The 27,561-nt window shown below is 55.3% G+C and overlaps 1 protein-coding gene across 1 annotated transcript in view; it reads right to left on the reverse strand.

Moving 5' to 3' along the window:
• The window catches only part of PTPRS (protein tyrosine phosphatase receptor type S), a 90,445-nt gene extending 64,612 nt beyond the window's left edge, over positions 1-25,833 (reverse strand). The window contains exon 1 of the mRNA XM_073220485.1: positions 25,675-25,833. The gene's annotated coding sequence lies outside the window, so the exon portion shown is untranslated. The remainder of the gene's footprint in view (positions 1-25,674) is intronic.
• Between the last annotated feature and the right edge of the window lie 1,728 nt (positions 25,834-27,561).

Here is a 27,561-nt window from a genome sequence, read left to right on the forward strand (position 1 = left end):
CATAAAGAAGAAAATAAAAATTGCCCATAATCCATCCCTCGCCTGGGGAGGAAATGTTAGCATGTGGTCATTTTCACTCATTCTTCCCACATTTATTGAGCACCTACTGTGTGCCAGGTCCCCTGGAGATGCTGCAGTGGGCATGACAGAGCCAGCCCTCCCACCTTCAGCAGGCTCACAGGCAAGGGGGCGAAATGGGTACCAAAGAGAAACAAACATTATCAATAATTATGCTGGGCAGTTAGAGGCCAACAAGAAAATAAAATTCACAGTGAAGCTCTAGAAGCCTGGAGGTGTCTGAGGGGATCTCTCAGAAGACCTGGATGAAGTGAGCGAATCAGACATACAAACACCCGTGGGAACAGCGTTTCAGGCAGGATGCACAGCAAGTACAAAGGTCCTGAGGTCAACTGCTTTGAGTCTTTCTCCTGTGTGTGCAAATGGGCACCATTATGAGGCCATTTGCCAGCATGCAGCCCACAGAGTTTAACTGCTCCCCACAACACCAGGAGGGACACCCACAGAAGAAGCTATGGCCTGTCATTTTCTGCAAGTAAGTTCCAAGCAAACGGTAACTCCGTTGGGATGTTCCCAAGCCTTGGAAACCTGCCCTGACATGAATGTAGGGAAAACTGCTGTGTGGGTACATCCAGGCAGAGTCCCTACTTCTCCCCCTCCCCCAACCTGTCCTACCTTCCTCACATTTGGAGCCCAAATTCCTGGAAGTTTCATTTAGGGACAATTACCAAATTCCACACCCTTTGGCTTCCAGAGCCAGAGAGAAACTGGCTGGGTAGCTTCCCCCTTTCCTAGGGCTCCAGGGCTCCCCAGGTGGCTGGAGGGGCCCCTTCCAGCCCAGCAGAGCATTCATGACCTGGGGCAAGAAGCACGTGCTTACCAGGCAGGAGTTCGCCTCACCCACATTGCACCACAGTCCTGGCACCAAGTCTGCATGCCAGCCACACAGCAGTGGGCATGCTGCCCACTACGGGCAGGCCCCAGTTACCTGTCTGCCCTTCTCACCTGCTGGTTCCCCCAGGCCCAGCCCTTTTGCTCTCCTTCCTGGCAAATCTAGGACACCTTCAGGTGTAGCTGGACCCAGCAAACCTGTTCCTCCTGCATCTCCCCATCTCAGCTGACAGCAGCTCCAGCCTCCCAGAGCCTCAGGCTAGAACCTGGGGGCCACCCTTGATACCTCTTCTCCACCCTGACTTCCCCACATGCCCCTGGGCTAGAAATGCTCTCAAGTTTCCCTCCTCAATTTCTCATGAATCTGTCCATCTTTCTCCCTGCATCCTTCCTACCCCCCATCATTACCTGCCTGGACAAGCACAGTGCCCTTTGCCTTGGTACCGCCACTCCCCTGCCTGGCCCCCAAGTCTGTCCTCCCTGCAGTGGCCACCTGGGTCAGGTTCCCCCTTCTGTGCACACAGCCCTTCAGGGCTCCCTCCTCCCTTGGGATCAAAGCCAAGCCTTCCCCACTGCCCCTCAGGCCCTGCATGACCTGCCCAAGCCCTTCCTTTCCTCTCTTCCCTGCCTCCCTCCCCCTTGCTCACTCTCCTCCAGCCTCACAGGCCTCCTTGCTGCTCCTCCAACCCGCCACCCGAGGTCCTGCCCCAGGACCTTTGCACATGCTTCGCTCCACCTGAAACACCTTTCCCTACGTTTTCATGGCTGTTTCCTTCTCACCATTCACGTCTTCCTCAAACGCCATCCTCTCAAAACCACCCCGGCTGTCACTCCGGCTCAAGTAGCACCCCTATTGACCTTTAAAACCACACATCCCTCTATTTCTTTGCCCCTCTTCTGGCACTTTTTTTAACTTGAGGTCATCTCTTGTTTACAGTCCAGATCTGCATTCTCCAGTATAGGAACCAGCAGCCACATGTGACTAGTTAAATTAAAATTAAATAAGATTAAGTCAAATTTAAAACTCAGTTCTTTGGCCACAGTGGCCGCATTTCCAGCGCGGCTGGCGGCCACAGTCCTGAGGTGCACAGACACAGCACATTTCTGTCATCACAGGAAGTTCTGGGAACGGGTCTGCTGGAGATTGTGGGAGTTGGGGGTCGGGGGGATGCGGCCAGGTGAGTTCTGGTCGCTGCTGGGGCCCAGGGCCTGGCATACAGTAGGTGCTCAGTAAACGCTTTCGAAATGAATGAACGAACAAATAAAGGGCTAAGAGACCTCGCGAAGAAGCCTGGAGGGACCGATTGCAGGACAGGGTACAGGTCAGCAGGCACTCTGCAGCCACAGTCCACACACCTGGGATCTGAACCTGGGTCCACCCTGCTTATAACCCAGGCACCCTCTGGAGGTCGCTGCTCCAACCCTGAGGGCAGAAATCTGTAAAAAGCTGCCCCAACCACAACCAGACCCCCGGCACCAACAGGCTGACCCCGCACTGGAAGCAGGGGCGGTAGGTGTGGCCCACCTGCCAGGCTTGCCAAGCTCCCACCTTAGCCAGCTGTGGCTGCTGTAATGGATGTGGCCGCAGCCTGTCTGCAAGATGCCTCTGTGCTCCCCAGGTCTCCAGTGAGGTCACGGGTGGCATCCCCCCAAATCCTGCCCTCCTTCACGACGGCTGCCATATCCTAACATCCTAAGGCTCTAACTGCCGGAACCTTGGAAGTCACCAGAAAAAAATGTTCCAGTGAAAGTAAGTATCGAGTTCTTCCATTTCCCCTGGATACTGTTGCTAACGCCAGCAACCCAAGTGGGATTTGGTTATAAAGAGATTGGCAGGTGCTGGTGTTAAAGATCACGCCACACCAGACTGAGCCTTCTCCTCGGACACTTTGGAGCTAAATGGGGAGTCGTCGGTGGTCCACCGTGCCACGGGATGCCTCCTCCACAGGGCACCCCAAAACAGCCCCACCTTAGGGCAGGTCCCCCACTTTAGAAATCAAGGTCCATAGGAGGAAGGAGCTCCCAGTTCTCTTTCCAGCTCTGTCCTCAGGTAGCTATGTGGCCCTGAGCAAGCCCTTGCCATGCTCTCAGCCTCAGTTTCTCTACCTGTACAGAAGAGAATTGGTTTCTTTGGTACCTGGGGTTTTTTTTGGGGGGGGGGGTTCCTGGCCTTTGAGATCAGGGCAAGTGAGGCACAGGCCAGAGAGGTCCTCAAAAACAGACTGACTGCAGCTCTTGACTCAATTTCCCTTGTGAGGGTGGGGTCCTGTCCGGGTCACCGATGGAACCTCATCATCTACCCTGAGCAGGTGCTACCCTGAGTTCTGGGGACACAATACAAGCTCCCAGGGCTTCCTTCTAGAGAGGGAGAGTGACAAAGGCCGCTGTGTAAAGATGAGGTGAAGAGGGCATGCTGGGCAGAGGGCAGGGTACATGCAAAGGCCCTGTGGTGGGAAGGCATACACTGAGTTCTAGGAAGGAGAGGGGGCTGGGAGACAGGATGGGGTGACAGCAGAAAGGGAGGGGCGGAGGGGCATGTTATTTGAAGAATGAATGTATTTGAGGCAGGAAGGATCGCCACACTCCTGCAGCAATTCTTTCACAAACACACCTGCATGTATAGAGCACCAACTGTATATCAGCCTCCAGATGGACCACTAGGGACACGGGATGACACAGGCAGCCGATGGCCCAGCATCAGGTAATTCCCCGGCCTATGCTGGAGGCCAACTGGGGCTGCGTGAGTCAGACCGTGATGGGAGACGCCCCTGGCATGGGGGCAGAGCAGGCTTCTGGGAGAGGAGGCCTCAGTAATGGGGGTGGAAGTGGAACCTTGGGTCCAGTCCCGTAAGGCTGGGGCCTGGAGAGCTGCTGAGGGGCTGTGGGGCAGGGCGGCTCCCGGCTCTGCCTGCTGTGTGAAGTCAGGTGTGGGCATGCCCTCTCTGGGATCCACTCCCCCCCAACCAGTTCTCAAATGCTGAGAGACCAGGAGAAGGTGGCATCTTTGGATGGGGGTCTGGTTCTGCACGCAACCCCATCTCCCACAAGACCTAAAAACACTCATTTCAAACTCGGTAGGCCAATGACTCAAAACAGAGGGGAGCACACAGCAGGTGCTCAATGTGTGCTGTTATCCCTGGCTCTCCCTGCAGGGCAGATATACATGAAGTAGCTCCCCGGGTCCCCTCAAAGATTGGTGTCATTATTCTCCCTGCTTTTCAGTTGGGAAAACGGAGGCGCAGAAGCTGGGCCCAAATTCTCACGAGCTGGGAGCTGAACGCAAGCTGGGTCTCGATGCTCCCCCACGCCCCTCATCCAGGCCTCGGTTTCCCCTCTGCAGGCCTCTCTCCTCTGCTTCAGAAGTCGGGCACAGGGTCCAGGAATTCACAGTGTCTGAACCTGGCCCACCTGGGACACCGAGCCATCTGGGGGAAAGTGCCGGCTGCCGCTTGGGGACCCAAGGACAGACCACTGGCTCCCAAAATGTATTAGTAATTATTTCCCAGCAGCCGCCCCAGGGAGCAGTGCTCAGCATAGGTGAGGACAGGGCTTCAGCAGCCGTTCCCAGAGGTCTCCCCACAAGCCTTTCCGCTCTCTGCGCCTCTGCCAGGGCTGCTTTTCCGTCCCCAAACCCATCTGGCTCCCTCCCTCACCACCTCTGTTCAAAGTCACCTTTTCAATGAGGTCTTCAGGGCAAACACCCTATTTAAAATTCTGCCCTTCCATGGCACCAACATTGACCTTTTCTGAATTTTATTTTTTCCAGAGCAGCAGACACCCCCCTGACATCTGATGGCTTTTGTTCTTCTGCGCTTTATCCTCCATCCCCCCAACTGGAGCACTAGCCGCAAGAGGGCAGGAAATCTGTTCTTCGCAATTCTTCCTGCCTGGGACAGGGAGCTGGCTGGCACACAGAGGACAAACGTTTGAGGAAGGGAGAGTCCCCTTTACCTACCCCCAGAAGCAATCTCTGTCTTTTTCCCATGCAGTTAGGGACCAAAGGTAATTCTAGAACACAGTGTGATTTTTTTGAGTGAAAGAGTATCATGCTGTTTATGTCATTTCCCAGCTTGTGATTTTTGCACATGACATTGTTATCCACTGAGCACACATGCCCCTAGATTCCTTTCACCAGCTGCATACTCTTTCTTGACAAGGCTGTGCACGTTTATGGCCATCCCCTGTTGGTGGACACTTAGGTTGGCTCCATGTTTTCTCAACCTCACCTGATGCCACGTGTGTGTGTTTGTGGAGTGCCTACCACCACCTCTTGGAATTTATCTGATAGAGACATTCCAGTGAAATGACACATGCAGAAGTCCTCACTGCAGACGATGTGATGCAACCTGAGTACCCATCAGTAGGGGATGGGTTAAATATATGGCAGTCCAAGGCACCAAACAGTAACACACAAGTTTAGTACCTCTTAGTATTATGAGATTAGTACTACAGCTATGAGAAAGGGAAGGGGAAGCCAGATGTACAATTATGAAATTACCATTAAGATACTTTATTTCCTAAGTGGGAAAAAAATATACCAAGGTACAGAACGGCGTGTAAAAGATGCTACCATTTGGTTAAACAAAGGAATACAAATCTACCCACCTACTGAATGTTCTCAGAAGATCTCTAAATAACCACACTTCCCAAAATGTAGCCATCAGCTGCACATGGCTGTTTACATTTAAATTGAATAAAATGGGATAAAATTTAAGTATCAAATCCTCAGTCGCACTAGCCACATTTCAAATGCTCAATAGCACATGTGGCTAGTGGCTAGTTTATTATAAAGCTCAGGTAGAAAACATGTTTATCATCACACAAAAGTTCTACAGGATGGTGCATGCAAACTAGAATGCATAGGCCAAATCCGGCCCCTTGGCTGGTGGTATAAATAAAGCTTTATTGGCACACAACCACATGCATTCACTCATGTATTGTCTCTGGCTGCCTTCACGCTACAATGGCAAAGTTGAGAATTAACAACAGAGACCTCCGGCTTGCAGAGCTGAAAAGATTTACTATCGGGCCCTTTAGTAAAAAGGATTTACTAGCCCCTATCCTAGGAGGCTGGTGGCTGCTTCTGGGAAGGAGAGGGGAGGGGAAATGAGGGCAGTAGAGAGACTCCTCAGTGGGTTCTTCTGATGACCTCAATTGTGCCCCATGCATTCGCGTTATCTGGCCAGGAAAAAGTATTAAAAACCAAAGATGCTGCAAAATGTAAGTGTGTATTTATCCTCCTGCTGGGGGCACCCGGAGGGTCTGGCACCATGCGCTGCCACGCTGGAAGTCACCAAGCTTCAGACATTTTTGTCAAGTGGATGAGCAAGAAACGGTACCTGGTGTTTTTACTTTGCATCTGCTGGGCAAGAGATAAAGAATCTTTAAATATGGATAAATGCTCACTACTCATCCATCGGTCCCTTGGACCTTGCCCATCTCAGGTGCCCAAGCATCCCACACAAACAGTTGAAGCCCAATAAATGCATGTTGAGCAGATGAAGGACTGAGGAAATCGTCCAGGGCTATGGCAACATTACAAAGCCTGGGATCATTGGGGCATCGAATGCCAAGCCAAGCATCTCCAAGGCAATCTCACCGATGGACATGGGGCCGGCCTGGCTCCCGAGGCAGCCAGAATGACTGGCCTCTTGGGCAGGAGCCCACGGACATCCTTCCTGGGGGCTGTGCTCAGCAGTGGGTGGGATGGGCAGGGAGGGTGGGGGTCCCACAGCCACAGGGGTTCCAAGCCGGGAGAGAGATTATATATTCATCAGAATCTTAAACAAAAGCCCTGCAGCCGCCTGTCAGCCAGGCTGTGGCTTTTATGGAAATTGGCAATGAATTACCCACAATGCTCAGCCAAGTGCAAGTGGTTCTTGGCCCAGATCCTAAACTAATTTTTATATGTTCGTGTGTATATAATTTCTCTCGTTCCCTCCCATCCCTCTTCCATCATTAGCAGAAGCGGGGGTGTGGGGGTAGGGTGGGGGTCTGGGGATGAGGGGACCCTGAGTGTAAGGCAGGGGGTGCTCACCAAAACTGCCCTCATCCCTCGAGCCCACCTGGCACCAGGCCCTGGGCCCAGAGTGTGTGGAGGCGGGAGGTGAGTGCCAAGCTGGAGCCAAGGGGAGCCTGGAAACCACCAAGAGCTGAAGCTGGCAGCCCAGGGGGTGGAAAACACACAGAGGAGGAGAAGGAGAGGGGAGAGGAGCAGGGTGGGGGGGTCCACAAGTGGGGTTCAGCGTCTGCCACATGCTGTGTGGCCTGGGGAAAGTGCCTCAACCTCTCTGGGCTTCAGCCTCCTGGTCTGCAAACCAGGCCCCACGCCACATCCCCAAGAGAAGGTCTGCAGCAGATCTCAGAATTTCTGCCCCAGGGATACAGCAGAGCCTGGAGCTGGCGGAGCTCCAGTCCCACCCAGCCCCATCCTACCCCGAACGTGAGGCTGGCCAATGTTCTAAGTGCTTCGTACAGAAGGCTGAGGAAAGGATGTGCCTTGCCCGGGAGACTGGCTTGTTTGTAGCGCGGGACGCCAGCTCCAATCACACCCACGGCCAACTCGGGAGCCACCGCCTCCAGGAGGTCCACGCCAGCGCCGCCACTCTGCTTTCCGGGAACGCCAGTAGGTGTTCTTACACGGGAGTCCCCACACCTGCCCCTGCCCCGCCCCGTGCATGAAGGTGCTTGGGCCAGAGGACAGCACGTCGTCTTTGATTCCGCTCAACCCCACCCCGCATCCATCCTCGGCCAGTCTCAGCGGCTCCTCTGACAAATCTTCCCAGAACCCACCCACTCCTCGGCCCTCCTCTGCCTCCATCTGGTCGGGCCCCCACCCCTGCCACCTGGACCAGCGCAGTTACCCCCACCCCGGTCCCCCTTCTCGGACCCTCGCCCTCCGTGCTGTGTTCTCCCCGCAGCGGCCACCAGAGGGTGCCAGTGAGCACCCGAGTCAGGTTCTGCCTCCTCTGCCCATATCCCACCACCTTGGGGATATAAACGACACGCACCCCAAGCCCCCAACCCCAATCGCCCAAAGACCGCATGACCTGTCGCGTCCCCTCCTCCCTCTCTGTCCTTCACTCACTCTGCTCCAGCCACACAAGCGTCCTCGCTGTTCCTCCAACACACCATGCACATCCTGCCTCCAGGGCCTTTGCACTGGCTGTTCCCATCAGGAACACCTCCCATATCTCCACGTAGTTCACTGCCCCTCACCTCCTGCTGGCGTTTACTAAAATGTCACCTCCTCAGAGAGCCCTGCCTTGATTCCATAGCCATTGCTTACCCCTTTCCCTGGCTTCATTTTCCTCAAAGGCATGCATCCAGTAGGCCCTTAATAGTTTGTTCCTTGTCCTTCTCCCTGCCACACTCCAGGAGGGCAGGGCTTTTTCCTCTGTCTTCTTCACCACTGTATTCCCAACCTGGATCAGGGCCCAGCATGTAGAAGATGCTCACTAAATAACCACTGATGAATTTCTAGACCCTCAGCAGGGTCTTAGACCCAGAAACAAATGATTGTTTTCTCAACACTCAGAAATAAGCTTTTCCCAGGGTCTGAAAGAATACCGTAGAAATCGGAAACCATCCCTGGGGAGGAGGAGGGGAGCTCCTGCAAATGGCTCAGTGGGAACAGCCAAAGAAAGAAAGACATTCCTGTCCCACAAAGCTGTTAGGGGGAAGCCCACGCTGGTTTGCTGGTGACGGCAGTGGGGACTGTAGACACTCTGTGGTGTGACTGGACAAGATTCAGCAAATGCTAAAATGTGCATATGCCACCCAGACCCTCACACTTGTGTTTGAAGCCTGTGCATGAACAAGCACTGTGGGCTCACCTCATGGGAAAATGAGAGAGATGAATGGGCAAGCCCGTTAGAAGGGGTCTGGGTACGTCGATGGCACACTATACAGCCCAGAAAAAGGAAGTGCCAGACCTGTATGTACCGACTCTGTTGTGAAAGGGCATGGCATGGAACACTGGACATAGGATGTGTGGAAAGAGGGAAAGAAGGGCAAAAGTAAAGTAATAGCAATAATAACAATAATCGCTAATATTTTAAGACTATGCATTGTATGCTAAACATTACACAAAGTGCTTTACATGTAACATCTCACTGAATTCTCTCCATTTTACAGATGGAGAAATTGAGTCAGAGAGAGGTCAGGACACCTGCTCAAGGTCACATAGCTGGAGGGTGGCAGAAGGGGGTATGTGGTGGTAAAGCCTGCTAGTAGCCAAGCTTAATGCCTGGTACACAGTAGATGCCCAAGAAATGCCATGGAGATGCCCAAAGGCAAAATAAACACAGGCAGGGATATGCCAGGTAGAGATGGTGTTGCTGGGGGCGAGGGCTCGAGTCCTCAATGCAAACATGTCGGAAACTGGGCTTTGGAGAGCGAGGCTGCTGGCTGGATGAGAACAATTGGCTGCCAGTCTCATTTCCTCCTGTGACAGCGCTGGGCAGGCCTGGCTGGGCTCATGACTGGCGGGCATCCAGGGTCAGCAGGGACCTCCCCACCTGTCATCCAGGACGTGTTCATCAAGAACAAGCGGAATGGTATAACATCCAGGGTGGATGTCAGGTGGGGACACAAGTGGGCACTTCTTGGGTGGGGAGTGGGGAGGCTGGCCCAAGATCTGTACGGCCCTCAGCAAACCTGTTCTTCTTGGCCTCAGACTGGCTCACCAGTCAACCTGTGCTTACAGAGAACCCCGTGGTGTGAGGTACAAGACCACGGCTTTGATGGAGTTTGGTCCGAGCCTTAAGCAAGTCATTTCCCTTCTCTGAACCTCAGTGTTCCCATCTGTCAAACCGAGTTGTCACCCTCTAGTCTGGGACAACTTTCCCAAGCCATGAACTTCAGATTCAGAGCAACCCCAGTCTACTGGCGACTTAAGCGCCTCGTAGCTGAATGGCCTTGAGCAAGCAGTTTAAGCAATACAGGTCTGCATTTCATCACCTGTTCGAAGCTCTTTGTTTGACCCCCTGGATCATGCTGCACCTGAAGCTGGTATAGTCTAACATCACATCTATTTTAACACCTTGTAACCATCTCAGTTACAAGAGCCAATCAATTCGTTTGCTTTGTTAATCACGCCAGTTTGATTTGGGTCTCTCCTCTGTCGAAGCTGCAGGCCCACTGTGCACCCGTGGAGAGAGCCTTATTAGTAGCAGGACAGGGAGCTGAGGGCACAAAATCGTGAAGATGACCCTTGCTCAACAGACAACTTGCCAAAGACCTTCAGACAGACCCAAACCTCTAGGTCTCAGGTCCTTCCGAACACAGCCACCAGAAAATGACACCCACATGGCGTCACCCCGATCAGGGACAGACGGAGTGCCTGCTTACTGAGCACCTACCATGTGCCCACTGACGGAGTGCCTATACAGAACCATTTATTTAATATCTACCTCATCCATTTGCTGAGCACCTACCACATGCCAGGCCCAGTGTAAGACACACAATTAAACTATTTTACTTTGAGGGCTCAGGGAGACTTTGTGCAGGAAGTCTGTTCCCTCTGCCTGGATGGAACACCCTTCACTGTCCTCTACCCCGTTAACTCCTACCTCCACATCTTAGCTCAGGCACCACCTCCTCCAGGAAGCCTTCTCTGACTTCCCTTCCCCCCATTTACTCTCAGAGCCTCCCATCCTCCCAGGTTCAAGCTCAGCAATTTCTGTATTTCACTGAGCTTAGGAGGCATCGTTATTTTACGTATCAGTGAGAAAAATAAATGCTGCCGAATAAACTGAACACAACTTCCTCAGCACAGAGAACTCTATAGACTTCAACCACATTTCTTTCCTAAACTGGATACATAGAAAGTATAAATAAAATATAGGGTTCAAGTTTTCCTAAAACTCCTCTGGGTCCTGAGCCCAGCTCTTCTGAATTGCTTATCTCCCCAGACGTGCCAATTTGGAGCTTTATACACAGCGCCAGTCCCTGTGCCAGCAGGCCCTGGGAACCTAGCATCTCCCATAGGCGCCGACCCCGGGATTGCCCTCTGAGCAGCCAATTCACCCTCGGAGGGATCCACGGGGGGGATCCGTGATGGCTAGGGCTCCCAATCACCCTTGTGTGGCCCTAACACTGTGCGCTGCCAGCTGGTACTTAAGGAGCTGCGGTGATCAAGGCAGAAATAACCGCTCTGCCTAAAACCCTTGACACACAGCAGGTGCTCAAAAAATATTAGTGGGATAAACAAATGAGTCAGACTTCACAGGAAATGAGAGTTCAGAGAGGTCGGGCAACAGCCACAAAGTCACACAGCTAAGTGAAAGGTGAGGCCAACTTCAAATCCAGGTCTAACAGAATTCCCAGTGCCCCCAACCGGTCCACACTGCTGGCAGCACTTAAAGTACTTTTCCTAAAACCAGGCAGGCAGGGACCCTGACCAACATCTCCACTAAGAGAAGTCAAAGTCATATTACAAGCCTTTAAACATGTGTGGTCAATCTATAAATTAGGAAGTAGTATGGCTGATAAGTGGTTGAAAGGCAAGCTGCACCCCGGTCAGGCCCGGCTGGTCATCCTGCTTCTGGTCACCAGCTAGCTGTGTGACACAGGCAAACACGCAACCTCTCTGGCCTCGGCATCCCCATCTGTCAAATGGGTATGAGTCCCTCCCTCACAGGGCTAAGATTAGTCTGCCTTCAAACTCTATCCCTAATCTACCCACTTTCCCCCTCTCCTCCGTCCTCACCTTGTGCAGCCCATCGCTGCCCCCCTGGACCTCTCCTCCACCCTGGACCTCGGATCTTCTCCCCAGCAGTCTGTCCTTCCCGCTGCAGCCACCAGAGGGCGCCTGTGAGCACCTGAGTCAGGTCCCCTCTGCCCATGGCCTCCCAGGGCTCCACCTGCCTGGGGTTAAAGCCCAAGTCCTCCCTGCACATATATGTGCTCCTGTCCCTTCTCTCTCCCCCTCACTCACTCTGCTCCAGCCACACAGGCCTCCTCACTGTTCCCCAACACACCAAGCCTGGTGTTGCCCCTGGGCCTTTGCACGGGATGTGCCCCCTGCGTGCAACATCCTTCCCCTACATATCCACTTGGTTCCCTCCCTCACCTCCACTGGGGCTTTACTCAAACTGTCACCTCCTCATTGAAGCTGTCCCTGAAACCCCACTTAAAATGACAACCCTCATCCCTCTGTTCCTAAATCTTCTTCCAGTTGTTTTCTCATCACCATCTAACACAATGCCTGCTTTATTTTGCTTATTGTCCCTCCCTGACCAGAACGTGAGCCCTGCAGAGGCAGGCACATCCCCCTCCTGATCCCAGCAGAGAGCTCAGCAGGCAGCAGGTAGCCAAAAAACCCTCCCCAGTGACCGAAGTCACAGATGCCAGCGAGGCGGCGGCTGCAGCTGAACCAGCCGCTGGGCCTCCGGGGCTGCAGCGGAAGCGTCCAGGCCTCCTCCCAGGGGCCCTTCCTGTCCCCGTTTCTGAGCCATCCCTGGATTCTACCCTCTGCCCCCTTTCCTGGACCTCCAGCCCTGGTCTGTGCCATCCGGCGGCCCAACACCTGCTGAGCAAACACAGGAAGCAGAGGCGGCCTCTGCGCTGCCTGTGGCCCAGGCAGGCACGGCCCTCCGGCAGTTTAATCCTTGTCTCCGTGGGAGGCAGGACCCAGAGGCTGAGGCAGGACCTCCAAGCCAAGCAAACGGACCGACTAGAGACGTGCCTCCAACTCCCTGATCCTGTTCCCAGGAGGAGCGGGCACTCGGATGGCGCCTGATAAGAATTTAGCGAAGACATGTATTATTTATGCACACCGCACTGCCCTTACTGAGCCCAGCGCTGCTCCACTGGCTTCACCCCGACTAATTCAACAGCTCCTGCCAAGGACCCTGGGAGAGAAGGGTTATCATATTTATTTTACATATGGGGACACTTAGGCTGGGAGAGGTAAAATCACAGCAAATTAGGAGAAGAGCTGGGACTTAAACCCATGCCATCAGGGCCTAGCGCCCAGCTCTTAACCATAAGTGACAGTCTCAGTAAATGGCAGGAATAAAACAGGAGAGGAAGATGTAATTTCTACACAGCATTTGCTCTGTGGTGGTGGTGGTGGGGACACAATGGATGCGCCTCATCTCTGGAACACTTCCCAAGAGACAACCGAGGGACATAAGCCCATCTTAGGATGAGGAAAACTGAGTCCCTGAGGGAGGAAGTGATGTCCTCATGGCTCCCAGAAGTGGCAGGCCTAGAGCTGGCCCTAAATTCACCACCTCCTTTCCTCAGATAGGTGACAGAGGTCATGTCAGAGTGGGCCAAGTGCTGGGAGGTCGGCTCATGCCCCCAGAGCATCACTCACTGTGTGCCAGCCCCCAGGTGGAAAACCTGCAGGTGTCTCATTTACTGATGGATAAACTGAGGCTCAGAGAACTTCAGCTTAAGCCCCCAAGATGTCCCCAATTCACAGACAGGTAGACTGAGTCTCAGAAGTTCCACCAAATGACCGAGCCCCAATACATGCCATTTCCAAAAGGGTAAATGGAGGCTCGGCAAAGTTCTACCACTTGCCCAAGGTCACATGGACTGCAAGAGGTGGCACTGGGACTTGAACCCAGGGCTTCTGGAGCAGACTTGGGACGGCAGGCCACAGGATCCCTCCTGGGCTGGTGTGAGCCTGCAGCACAGGCTCTCAGCTCTGCAGACCACACGTCCCTTGGCGGCCATGCCTCAGTGGAATGCCCACAGGGACACACAGCACACAACCTAGGTGACACTAACTGGTAAGTGCAGGGGATGGGAGAGCAGCCCTGTGGGTGGCTGCGCTTCTTCAAGCACAAAAGGGGGAAAAAAACACCTAACACCAACTGTATTTTTAAAAATCCCACAGCAGTAAGGCAGCCGACCCGTCAGCACAGCGTCACATCCGTGGGCAGGCAGAGGCCCCAGAACGAGGGGACGCGGCTATTTTAAAGGGGCTATTTCTGGAGGCGAGGTGAGAACACGGGGGCGAGGAGAGGAAGGATCAGGAACAGCCGCTGGGTCCAACTCAGCCTGCCCAAACTGGCCGGCTTGGCAGGTGGGAATTAAAAGGGAAACCTTGGGAGCCACCTGCTTGTTGAGACTGCAGGCGCTGGCACTGGCCAGCCGGAAGACCTCAGGCTTCCTCTAGGAGCCTCATTTCTTCCCCTGCAAATGGAGATCCATTTATGCAAAACACAGGCGTGATCCCTACTGTATACAGGCGCTGTGGTGGATGCAGTAGAGGCGGCAGGAAAAAAACACCTCCCCCGGGGAGTCCCAGCCAGAGCTGGAGGCAGATGATAAGTAAGATGCATACAACGTGGAGATGATGACAAGTGTTTCAAGTAAAAGCAGAGCAGGAAAGTCGGGGGGGGGGGGGGGTTGGGGGGGGTATTTTGCAAATAATTTTACAAGTTATTTGGTAAATAACAATTTTGCAAATCATAACAGGAAGGTCAGAGGAAGCCTCCCTTAAAAATGAACAGAGATGTGGAGAGAAGAAAAGCACTATGTCCTGAGACTCACGCACTGCTGCTATCAGTCATGTTGGACTGCAGGTACCAAAAATATTGCAAGAGATGCGTAATTTCTCGCTTCGGAGTTGGTGTTTCAGGGCTATTTTGTCACCCCACAATCATCAGGGTCCAGACTCCTTCCATCGCTTTGATTCCTCATTCGTATCCATGATAGCTGCCTCATAGTACAAAATAGCTGCCTGAATACCTACCATCACCTCTACATTTTAGCTGGAGAGTAGAAGGGAACATGCACTACCTCCCTTTGAAGACAATTCCAGGAAATTCTGTTAATGTATCCCACATATCAGAATCAAATCGTACAGCACAGATAGCTGCGAGGTACACTGGGAAATGACCATTTTTCAGCAGGTGACCATGTGCCCAGATGAGTCATAGGGTTCAACACTGGAAGAGAGGAGAAGGAATATTGGGGGACAAACACATTGCCCCAACGGCGTCAGGTCTTAGGTTTCAAACCGGTGCATCTCAGAGACTTTGGTTTGGATAGAGAAGGTAGAAGTCACTGGGGCTAGCCCCCTGCCTCCGCACCTGACTGGCTTTCACTCAGACCAGAGCCAACCTCCTCAGAGACTCCAAGGTCAGAAACAGTGGTCACAGCCCAAGTTCCAGCTCTGCATTTTGGAGTCCCCCCCAAAGCAGGACACCACGTGTGGTCTGTGTTCCCTGAGGGCCAGGGCCAGAGGCACCAGGCGTGGCCGGTCCTTCGTGTGCCTGCCTGGTGAGGATGCCTGGCCAATTCATCTCCTTCTCCTCAGTAAACAACTGTCAGGGAAAATAAATAGTTTTTAATAGGCTCATTAATTGAATTCAGGAAGAAATAACCTTCTCCCCGGGCTGTCGGGAAGGAATCTTTCAGACGCGACCAGCAACTCCAAGCGCCTCAGTCTGAAGGTGGGAGGCGACGCAGCTGCCCAGTGAGGCCGGGAGACCCCCAAAGAGCTCAAACCACATTCAGTGACAATGACTCAGCTGGCAAAGGGGCCATCCCCGACCCCAGCTTCTCCTAGCCTTCGGCAGGTGGGAAGTGGCTGGCGGGTGCTAACCTGGCTTTCACGCCTCCATAGCCCTTGGCCTCTGTTTTAAGCCTGCGGCAGCAGTGCAGTAATTTAATGCTACTATTATTATTTAAAAAAAAATTTTTTTTTTTGCTCTCATCACATTTATTTTGAAGCTTCCACCCACTTCTATCAAGGATGTACCCAGTTCCTGGTCACAGGAGTAAGACAAAGTTTTTGGTTGTAAAAGAGAATGGGTTTAAAGAAAACCATCACGTCTTCAAAAGGCGCATGTCGCAGTGAGCAGCTGAAATTTGGGTGGTGTTGGGTGGAACGCTGGACGGGGAGTCCAGCACCTCGATGCGGCCTGCCAGGTGACTTCAGCATAGACCTGGGAGGTCAGAACTGACCCCCCCACCCGCCGAGGGCTCTGGCCATGCTGGCGTGACTCGGTTTCCCCACCGAGACTCTGGTGGTCCCAGGGCAGGACCCCTGCCCACGCTGATCCGTGCCTGTGTGGCTGTGGTTTTGTCTGCCTGGAGCTTGCTGCTGGCTGCTGCCAGCCTGCTCTGGGCACTGCACAAACCCTCGGCCCCAATCCTCCCCAGCACCCCCAAGCCCTCTGTCCCCCAAAACCTTTACATGCAGGTCTCCTGATTGGCTCCCAGAGGGCATTAATTGTCCTATATTGCCGTAGGGTGTATGGCCAGTTACTGGGGGCCTTCAACATGCCAGCACTTTCCAAGTTTGCTTGGAACCAATCCTACCAACTTCCCAAGATACGGGCTTGCTCCCATTTTATAAACAAGGAGGCTGAGGACCTGGCAGGTGGCTCTACTGACCCAGGGTCACAGGGCGCGTGAGGCCAAGCCGAGACTCCAAAGCGGGTTTCTTCAAATGCCAAATGCAATCCCCAAAGGGAAGGCTGGCCCATTCCCAGGGGGCTCCCCGGTGACCTCTCTACCCATCTGCCGGACACGCAGGGGCCAAATAAACATCAGGATTAGCTGAGTCTTAAAATCACCTGGTGCAGCTACTATGTACTTTTGGGGGTCCCCGGCTCCTTTGGGCTTCTCACCAGGAGACAGGAAACCTCATGGACATTTCAGGATGCCCTGACATCAGTCTTCAGGACCCCTGACTCTCGACAGCCAGACATCTCAGACCTGCAGAGACTCAGAGAGCGCAAGCACGCGGCCCGCATCACACAGCACCTCCACTCGGGATCTGGTCTCCTAACCTCTAGTCCAGGAGAGAGGGAGCTGAGCTGGGGCAGCTGAGCTGCCGATCCAGCCTCGACCTGCCTTACCCGGACACTGAGGCACCGAAGTTACTCCAGGGTGGTGGCGGCGGCTCTCCAAAGCCAGGCAGGCTGGTGCAGGACAAGTGAGAGGGAGACAGGCAGTGGGGAGAGGGTGGAAGAGCCGGCAGGGGGCTCGGCCAACAAGAGGTGACTTTGGGCGCGCCACCCAGAAAAGCAAAGCAACTTCTCGGAAGTCACACAGCTCGTAAAAAGCAAAAAGCACACCTGGAACCCACCCCGGCCTCCCTCTGCTCCCCAGCCCCCAGTGGGAAGCAGCCTTCTCGCCACGTAATTGCAGGGCCCAGTGCAACATGAAAGCCAAGCCCCCTGAGCAAAACTGAAGACGCTCGAGAAAGCAAGAGCAGAGATAAACCAAGTACAGACCCTCTGAACCTCTGCACAGAAATGGCACCTCGGCTCATTTCTGGTGGACAAGGAGCTCTGAGAAAGGCTCCAGTCATTCCGGAGTCTCATCCCCACTCCATGCCTCAGTTTCCCCATCCGCGAGGTGGGGCGACAGCTGCTACCTCTCAGGGCCACACGAAGGACGAAAGAAGCCGGGGCAGAGCCAGAGCCCAGGGCCAGGCGTGCGGAGTGGGCTCTGTGACGCGGGACCTCACGTCTGCCCAAGTCATTTCCCCCCTGTCGCAGCTGCTGGGGAGATGGCGGGTTTAGGGTTCCATCCTCATCTCCCCTGATTGCTCACAAACATGGGGGTGGGGCGGGAGGACACAGTTCTGGGCACCCAGCACTGTATCGATATGACATCATTTAATCACCAAAGACACAAGCAGGCAAGGTTTGCCCCGTTTCACGGCCAGGTGGAACAAAAGGGAAAAGCCCTGGATACAGCAGCTCCGCCCGAGTTCCAGACCTAGCACCGTGGCCGGAAATCCCGGCCATTCATGCTTTCTAGAATCCATACGTTAGGGGCGACCACCCACTGCTGGTAATCAAGTGGGCAGGCAGGCTGGGGCAGGTGTGCGTGAGTAAGCGCAGCGTTCCAGTCCGGCACGGCCTGCGAGTGTGGGAGGGGGATGTCCAGGCCGCGCTGGTGGCCTGATTTCTCGCCGCCACAGGTCTTACGCATGAATCAGGAATTCTAAACCTCAGCACTGCTGACATTTAGGGCCCAATTGTTCTCTGGGGCCGTCCTGGGCACCTCCCTGGCCCCCACCCACTCCATGCCAGGAGCTCCCCCACTGTGACAACCCCCACCGATGTCCCCAGACATGGCCCAGTGTCCTCTAGGGGGCAAAAGCAGCCCTGGTTGTGAAACACTGCAGCAAACTCTACAGATAATGCGGGTGACCCTGATGCCCGAGCCCCGGGTGCAAACAGGTATGTTCCAGAAAAGATGAGAGAGAGAAAAGGTCCTGCAGACAGAAGGTAATTCACATCCCTGCCCCATGGGATGAACCAGCTTCCTTCTCCACACTTAATCTTAGTCAAGTTTATCATTATGAATAATATTAATATAATCAGAGCCAACGTTTATGGAGCGCAGATGCCGGCCCAGGCCCTGTTCACAGCCCTCCCATGAGCTATCGTACCGCTGTCTCTAAACAGCCTGGTCGAGGTGGCTGTGACCCTTAGACCCATTTTACAGCCCAGGAAACTGAGGCTCTGTGGAGGCAAATGAGGTACTGAGGTTACACAACGAGCAAAGGGAGGTATTTTAAGGAAAAGAATGGCCTGAGGATATAAAATCGGGCAATTCCACATAAAATCTAGATTTCTGGTTTTTCTTGGGAAAAAACAAGCAGATCTGTTTGTGGAGCTATTCGGGGCTGCTCAGGAGGCTGGGGGAGACTCCTGGGCACACACCACCCACTGGCATTACCTCTCCAGCCCTGATGGGCACTGGGGTTTGAGAATGATATTCCTACCATGTCTTCCTGCCTTAGTTTCCCTCACTGGACTGATGTGAGGAGACCCAGACCACCTTCCAGTGCAAGGCCCAGGGGGCAGGCAGGCATGGCTGTGTGGCCTTGCGCGAGTTCCTTTCCCTCTCTGGGCCTTGGCCTGACAGCTGTTCCAAGAGGTATTTCATGAGCTTCAGGCCTCTGCGGGTGCTAATAGTTGCACCCAAGCTCTGTGGGGGCTTTTGGCAAACTGTCTGCACATGTTTAAATTGCAACTCGACCTCCTCAGTATCGAGACCCTGGTATGATCTGCCCCCCCCTCCTTGGACACAGGACTGAAACCACCTTGTTTACTGCTGTATCCCAAGAATTTCATTTTAATTTGCTTTATTTAAAAAGAAAGAGCATGTACATAGTTGTCTGCCAGATGTACATTAGTTCATCCATCTCTCGTAATACCATCTCACGAGTGAGACAATCCCAAAGAATCCATTTTACAGATGAGGAAACTGAGGCACAGCGCACTTAAGTAACTAGTCCGAGGCCCCACAGCTGGTAAGCAGCAGAGCCAGAATTTGAACTCGGAGGCTGGCTCTCAAATTCGCTGGCAGCTGGTATTCAACAAATAGTGTAACTGAATGAATGAGTTGGTGAATGAATGAATGCTCGCACACCACGCTTGTGGACCCACTCCTTTCCCATGCCTTTCAGTGGGGACGAAGTGAAAGCTGAGACCTCACAATCCGAATCAACCCTGCCCTGCCCTGGGCACTCCCTCAGACCCACAAGAAAGCCGGGGACCACAGCCTAGGACTTCAGGAGGGCCGGGAGCCTCCCAAGGCAGCCGCCTGCCCTCTGGCACCTAAGATGCCGCCAGGCACTTAGCTTGGTCCTACCGCAGAAGTGGGGCGGCCTTGATTAGGCAGCCAGTGACGGAGAACGCCCCACTTTGCAGTGGCTGAGTCATCCCGACATTTCTCTGGTGCTGGACCCCATCGAGGGGCTGGAGGCGGGGGACAGGGGCTACTGGGGAGCCCCCCGCTGAGAAGGTCCATCTAGGTATTGATAAGTTACTTGCATTAACTCACTCATTCCTCCGAACAATCCCTTGAGGTGGGTGGTATTATCGCCATTTTACAGATGAGAAAACATTAGCACAGAGAAGTAGGGGAACTTGCCTCCGGTCACACAGCCAGCAAGTGTCGGAGCACTATCTGAACCCGGGCAGCCTGGGTCCCATGTCCATGCTCTGACCCTCTGAGGGGGGCAGCTGGGAGCCCTAGGTGTCTGTAGTGACTCTCAGGTGCCGCCAGCAGGCGAACTGTCATCAAAAAGGCTTCTCTGACCCACCAGCCCTCCCAGGGGCTAAGACTTCAGGTTCTGGCTTCCTTTGGCCCTGGTTAAGATCCCTTGTTCTGTCCCTGACAGGCTGTGTGACATCAGGCTCTCTCTGTGCCTCGGTTTCTCTCTCTGGGAAATGGGGCTCTGGGCACAAAAACTGCACTGGAAGGGGGCACGAAGGTTAAGGGCAATGAGGATGCGGCTCCTGTGCTCACTCAGCATAGGGGTTGGCACAGGGCGCCAACTCCAAATAAGTCAGAGAAGCTATTATCATCCCCTCGACATCCCCTCATTTGCTGATCACGGGGTTAATTATAAGCAGCATTAAATTATACACACACAGATGCGCCAACCTCACTTCCCCAGAACCCCTGAATTTCCACCAACACTCAATTACCCACGCGACAGTGCGACTTCCCGGCCCCTCTCCACTCAGCCCACCTCCACCTGAGGGTCCCCAGGCCTCGGCAGCTGTGGCTGCTTCACCACGCGGGATCTGGGCAACGCAGGACATGGCAGCCAGCAAAGGATGCATCAGAGACCCAGGGGAGGCATCTCACACTGCCACATCTCCTGTCCTGGCTCACCATCAAGCCGGCTGTGATTGCCCTGATCTTAGAAAGCAAGGCAATGGAGAGGTCAACCAACCAGCCCAAGCTGGCACAGCACTGTCAGAGTGGGTGGCACAAGTCAGGACCCCAAAACCAGAGGCATAACCTCATTTGCAAGCTAGGGGGCTCCCGCCCAGAGGCAGATGCCACGGAGAGAGGGAGAGGATGGGCAGCAGGGAATGGGATTTTTCAGTTCTCCCAACAGGAGGACAGGAGACTCCCACCTTTGTATGAGGGGCTCACAGCAAAGATTTAATAATCAAACACACACAAAAACTCAAAAGCCGCACAGACCACCCAAGGAGTTCCGGACAAAACCTGCCCCTTCCAAAAAGGACATCTGCAAATCAGCACCGGTTAAGGCATTTTTGAGGGTTGGTGTGGGGGTTGCTGTGACCCAGAAACCCGAGCTCCAAGCCCTCCCTGCCTCCGCACCAGCGTGGAATCTGCGGGGTGAGAAGGGACCAGGGCTCCGGACAGACATGGTGTCCTTTCAGGTTTGCAGTCCCCTGGGGCGCCTTGAACCCTGACAATGGCAGAGGGGATTCCGTGGTCAGTCGGAAGAGCACCTACCCCCCAGGGCCAGCCTGGTCAGGCCACGGGGAGGGGCAGAGGACCAGCAGCTCCACGGAGAAGGGAAAAAAATAAGAGAGACAAAAACAAAGCGACTGGAAAGTCGGGCCCTGTCCGTGAGTCACTCCCACCAGCTCGTTAATTTCGCCTTTGCAGGAAGTGTAAGCCAATTGATTTTTCATATTCCCCACGCACCCGCCCCCCAGCCCCAACGCTTCTGAAATATCAGCCAGAGACAAGACAGAAAGGGTACGTCGGGGTTGGTTTTTTTCCTTTTTTCTGAGTCGTTTCTTTCCATGACGGTGGAGGGGGGGGGGGGGAACCCATCTACTACGCTTGATAATACACCTGAGCTTCTAGAACACCAGAGGGGTGACGAACTGGACCACCCAGTTAGGAGACCCCGTGTCACCACTTCCTGTGCATCTCAGAGCTAGGACCTGCCTGTCTCTGGGCTCTCCGTCCCCTTTTGTGACAGGTTACACACACTTGAACCTAAGCCACCTTCTAGCACCCTCTCTCCTGCAAGCTGCCAGCCTTCTGGTTTCAGACAACAGGCAGGTAGAAAAAAGACAAAATTTAAAAACCATCTGAAAAGCTTTTGAACACCCATTCCCCACCCCAGGACACGCAGTGATGTGACTTCGTCCACAGACGAAGGCATGTTTGCGTGGGGTAAGCACAGCAATCCTGCACAGGCACAGCATCATGCCTTCATCTTGTCCCTTTCTGTCCCCACCGGAGGCTGAGCCACCCTGCCTGGCAGGCAGCTGGGGTCTCTCCACATACCCCGCCCGGGGCATCTTTTGCTGGTGGGGAAAGGACAGAGCAAGGGCAACCTGTACCAGCTTTGCCCCAGTGGAGTGGCACCTCTTTGCAAATCCTGGGAAATGGGATGCCCACCCATGGAAGGGTGTGTGTGAGGAAGCTGCCTCAGATGCAGAGAAAAGCCAGGCACTCTGGTGTCTCAGACACCCTGCCTTGGGCCCCTGCCTTGCTCCAGGGGCAAGAGACCCCAGGAAAGAGCGGCCACAGCCTGCAACGCACCCGCCAAGCCCACTGCACTTCCCGAGAACCTTCTGCTGGCTCCGAGTCACTCCACAAATGGGGCCTAATGCAGCTTTGTCAATTATCCCCCAAACCCGCTGGGTTTATAAATATCTGTCTTTATTTTTAGGGTTTTCCTCCCCACCCCAAACTCTCTCGACCTCTCACCTCTCCCCAGGCATGCAGGCTGTACTAAGTTCACGGGAAGCAGGTGAACTTGGGGCTGCAGGGTCCCTGCGTGTAATTGCCACACCACGCTCAGAGCCACATCATCTGTGTCTGACCCTCCCGAGCCACCTCGCTGACCACCATTCAGGCCATGCAGCTGCTCGAAAAATCAACTGAGCCACAGGTCTCCCGGTACCCGGCTCCCAGAAGTGGCGATTGGAGGTGTGAGCTCCACTCCCACAGTTATGACATGCTGTTCAGTGCCAACCCAGAAGGCAGGAGGGGAAACTGAGTCACCTCCCCCAAAAGCAGTTTGCCGAGTGGAAGTAGACTTGTCTCCTCGACTGGTCCCAGGTCCAGGAAACCCCAGGCAAGTCCCACACACTGTGCGACCCAACAGACAAGAAAACAGGTGGATAATGCTGGCTCCTGAATTGTCCGGCCAGATGCCACCACTAAATCCCTGACAGCCAGGTGGTTTCTCCCCTTCTAGGCACTCCTGAAACCTTGGCCCAGAGCCATAGGCCCGATGTGGGGAGCAAAATGCCTTGAGTCTCCGAGTGGGGCCCACAGACATGTGAAGATGCTCAGAATCCCCAAAGAAGCAGGGGAAAAAGGCAATTGAAAGGCTCAGAGAGGAAGAAACAGAAGTGTGGTCAAAGGGCAATAACATTCGTGCGGAGAGCAGCAGGCACCTGGCCCTCAATGACCCTCCCTCTGCACCCACCACATACCCAGCTCAGGGGCCTGCAAGGGACTCTGGGACAGGACGGAAGCTCCGGGGAGCCCAGCCCACCACCCCAGCAACACCCTCCAATGCCACAGTTGGGCCATACCAGAATGACCCATCCCGTCCCCCGCAGGGGTAAAACCAGGCCTTGCACAGCCAGGCCAATGCCTCTCCTCTCAGGACAGCCACTGACAGGACAGTACCAGACCCTGACACCCCCTGGAGGCCCGATGTCATCGGCTGGGGTGGCAGGAATAAAAAAGCACATGAGCTCACCAGGCAGGCCGGGTCTCCCGCGACCAACGTTTCGTTTGCCTGAGTCCAATTATACCAACTCTCAGGGCACTTGAGAATGGCGGGTGGCAGCCCCCAAGGGGCTGGGGGGGCCCAGGCCCCACACAGAAGTGCACCGTCATGGTGAAGGTGCCCCCAGGGCCCTGGGGAATGGGGCAGGATGCAGCTTTCTGGAGAAGAATGGCGGTGGCAGCAGGACATGTCCAGCGGAGGACACTGGAAGCCTGGGTGGTCCAGCCCGAGCCCCTGGTCCAAGCTGGTGGGCTCTGGGATTTGGGGGCGGGAAGCAGCCACCCCCAGCCCCAGCTGCCTGCCTTCTTCAGCCAAAGTATCAGCTGGCAGAGGAAGAAGAAAGCTGAGGACAGAAGGCAGGCGAGATTGGCAGGGGGAGGGGGCACATAGGAAAAGGACCCTGGGGGGGAGGGGAGCTATGCAAATGGCAGAATCCGGCGAGTCCCTCGGCCATTAATACCAGCTCCACGGGCAGCAGCTGGGATGACAGGAGTAGAGGCGCCGGCTGGCTCTCTTCTAGGCGGAAGGCAGCGCCAGGAAAAAGCACGGCTGCCCACACAAAAGGGACCTCTGCAACCCAGAGAAAGCAGCCATGGGGGACATCGAAACAAGGCCAGAAGCCCAGCAAAGTCTGGGTGGAGGCCACTGAGGGCCCAGAGCACTTGGGTCCCTGTCCTTGGGACTCTCGGGGACCCTCTTGCTTTGTCCCCGCTTCTGAGAGTCCCAACGCCCAGTCTGGGCATCTCCGATACCCCACTCCACCAGCTGTGTTGGCCAGAGGCAGGAGGACCCCATGCTCATAATGGGGACCCCCCCATATCGAGATGGAGGAACCCCAGCTGAGCCCAGGATGGGGAGGAGAGGCGCCCCCTCCCCATGGAGGCACTGGGGAGGTTTGTCAATTTGGGGGAAGAGGTCCCTAGGGGGTGGCTACATTTGAGGAACAGTTGCAGAGGAAGGGACAGAACTCAAAAGCTGCGTATTTGCGGGGCTACTAGAGGAGGATCTGAAATCAAAGGAAAGGGTCACTGTGGAGGAGGTTCCAGATTTGGGGAGGTGTGGCTGGGAAAAAAATCCGTTTGGGGGAGGTGGTGTTCCCTGATTTGAGAATTTGGGTGAGAAAGCAGATGAAAGGGGGTCCTCCGATTAAGAGGAGTTTCATGGGGAGAGTGTGTAGGATTTGTGGGGGAAAGTGCTCAGGGGGACCCTAAATTTGGGAGCGGTTTCCATAAGGAGCAGCGAACTTGACCGCAGCCTGTCCGAAACCTCTGTGCTGAGGGCACAGGCTCTCTAACTCAGGGGGCTCCCCGCAGGGCGCAGCGCCCCGCGCCCCCTTCAACCTGGTTCCGACGGCTCCGCCCCGGGGTGACGTCACCACCCCTCCCCCCTAGCCCCCGAGGGGGCTCCCGAGGCATGCAGAACCCGCGGCGGGCTGGCGGCCCGAGGGGTGGCTTCCCTCTCCCGGGATCCCCACGGGGCCCCCAGCATCAAGGGGAGGTCGGGTGCCCGGCGCCCGCGCGCCTGTCCGCCGGTCCGTTCGCCAGAGTCCCTGGGGCTGGGGGCTGAGTCTCGCCCCGCCTGGGGGGTCGGAGGGGTCGCCGCGGCCGCAGAAGGGTGGGGCTAGGCTAGGATGCCAGAGGGGCGCCCCCCAACCCTCCAGGGATGGACGAGGCCTCGAGGGCGCTAGGGGAAGGCGGCGTTGGGTCGGGGTCTCCAGGGAAGGTGATTGGAGAGCGAAGTCGGCAGACACAGCAGTCCCCTTGGGCGCACCGGCCAGTCCCCTTCGCTCCCACCCGGATCCCCCGGTCCCGGGCTCGTCTCCACTCGCCGGCGTCCGCCCATCTCAGCACAGCGCCCCCTGCCTCCAGGGCCCGTCCAGAGAGCCCGGCTGGGCGCCGCCTGGGCCAGCAGCCCCTCCGCACACACGCGCGTCCCCCCGGCGCGCCTCTGCCCCGCCCGCAGCCCGGGGTGGTGCAGCCGGCGGCGCTGGGCAGCTTCCAACACCGCGCTCCCGGCGCTCCCAGCCCCCTCCCCGCCGCGGCGAAGCCCCCTGCCCCGCCCGCCGAGGCCCCTGCCCGCCCCAGCCCAGCCCCTCCAGGCATTGTTCGGACACTGCTGGCCGGGCGCAGCGGCTGGGCGTGCAGCCGGCTGCTGCGGAGCATCCTCCGAGCACAATGGCCGTGCAGGCTTCCCCGGCACAAAGCCGGCGCGCTGCCCACTCCGCTGCCTCCCAGACCCCCGCTGGAGCGCCTGCATTTTTTTTTTTTTTAGTCTAATTCCTCATTTTTCTGTCCTTTTACCTGGAGGCTGGCTGGGCTGGGCTCCCCCGGCTCTGCCCCGCTTCACATCCTGGCTGTTGCATGGGATCCGAGCGGAGCCCGAGCGCCAGCGGCTCGCGGCGTGCGCGCGCCGGCCGGGCTGCCGGGCGGGCGGCGCGAGGACACTCACTGCGGCTCGCGCTCCCCTCGCGCCGGCTCGCGCGCCCCCCAGCCGGTGACGTCATCCTTTCCGCCAGCGCCGCCGCCGCCGCCGGCCGGGGGCGGAGCCGGGGCGGGGTTGCCCTCACGTCACTGCGCAGCCGCGCAGCCGCCACTCCCCCCGGCCAATGAGGCGGTACGGCGCCATCACGTGGGCCGGGGGCATTTAAAGAGCCGCCGAGCACGTGGGGCACGGGGTGCCGGGCTTCGCGGAACACGTGGGCGGTGGTGTCGGCGGCATCTGCGGCGCGAGGGTCCCTCCGCACACGGTTTGGAGCAGGAGGCCCAAGCTGTGTGCGCTGGCGCAAAAGCAACAGTGCCAGACCAGCCCTGCTCTAAACTCTGCTATGGCTTCCCTGTGTCCTGCGAATAAAATGCAGCCTCCTCTGTGTGGCCTGTCTCTGGCAGTTCGCGCCCACCTCTGCCTCTGGGTCTCCAAGCTCCAGCCAAGCCGGCTCCTTACAGTTTGCCCAATCTGCTCACCGCTGTTCTTCACCTGGAACAGTGTTCCTCCAAGATCTTACCCTACCTCTCTTGCTGGTTTCTGCTAAACGGCAGCTCCTGGGAAAAGCCCTCCTTGACCACAGCCACGAGCCAGCTCCATTCTCCGTCCTGTCATCTGTTTTCATTCTGGCAACGTCAGGGTGTGACGACTCAGGGCTTGGGGATCCCTGTGTATTGGCTGAATGAATGAGGGAATGGCTGCAGAGTTATTTCCTACAGAGTGAACACTTGGCAAGCATCCTACCTAATTCCCATGTCCTGCTGCTGTGGAGTTAGGACAAACCAGAGTAGGAACCCTAGCTCAGGCAATTGACCTGCTGTGCAAGGCCCTGAGCCTCCATTTTCCCATGTGCAAAATGGGTTTGCTTATCTGGGTCTCAGGTTCCCATCTATGAAATGGGGCAAGGTAGCCTCTGCTCACAAGTAGAGTGTAAAGATGAAATGTGCTAGTGTGCCTGTCTGGGCTGTCACTGATGCTGGGAAATGGGATGATAAAAAAAGGACAGAAAAACAAAAGGGAAGGCTTACCACGGGAGGTAAGACACCAAATGAGATTGTGCATCCAGGGATGTTGTGGACATGGTGAAAGCATTTTTTTTCTTTCAAGGTGTATGTTTGGAGAGGACTTCCTGTCCACAAAAGGACTCAAGTTTAGAATTTGGAGTTGTTTCCTCCAAAATCGTTGATTCATTCATTCTGGGCCAAAGATGCAGATATAAAATCAAAGGCATTAACCGAAAGAACAAAACAGGAAGGCAGAAGTCATAGATAGGAGAAGAGAGAGGAGAGAATGAATAATTAAACAAGGGGCCTAAATTAAGCTTGGAGTTTCCCAGCGGCCAGTGCAGTAGCCAGGTTTGCAGAGCCTATTTTAGTCCTCCTTCCTAGCTGTGTGACCCTGACCTAGCTGTTGACAGTCCAGCCTTGGCTTCCTCATCCAAGCAATGGGGGCACAACCCCACCTGGGGTTCAAACGGGATGATCTGTGCACAGATGCTTAGCATCATTTCTCAGCAGCAGGAGTTGGTTAAGCATTGCATGCTCAGTGGAGGCAGAATTAAACTGCTGGCTCTGGAGGGCCATGGCGTGATTAGGGAAGGGACCTTGACCAGGTCACTCTGAGCCTCACTGTTCCCATATCTGCAAAAAGGGAACAACATCTCTACCTTCGAGGGTTCTTGTGAGCAGCAACGGAAAATGGGAGTA

Source organism: Manis javanica, chromosome 13, assembly GCF_040802235.1.
Source record: "Manis javanica isolate MJ-LG chromosome 13, MJ_LKY, whole genome shotgun sequence".
NCBI lineage: Eukaryota > Metazoa > Chordata > Mammalia > Pholidota > Manidae > Manis > Manis javanica.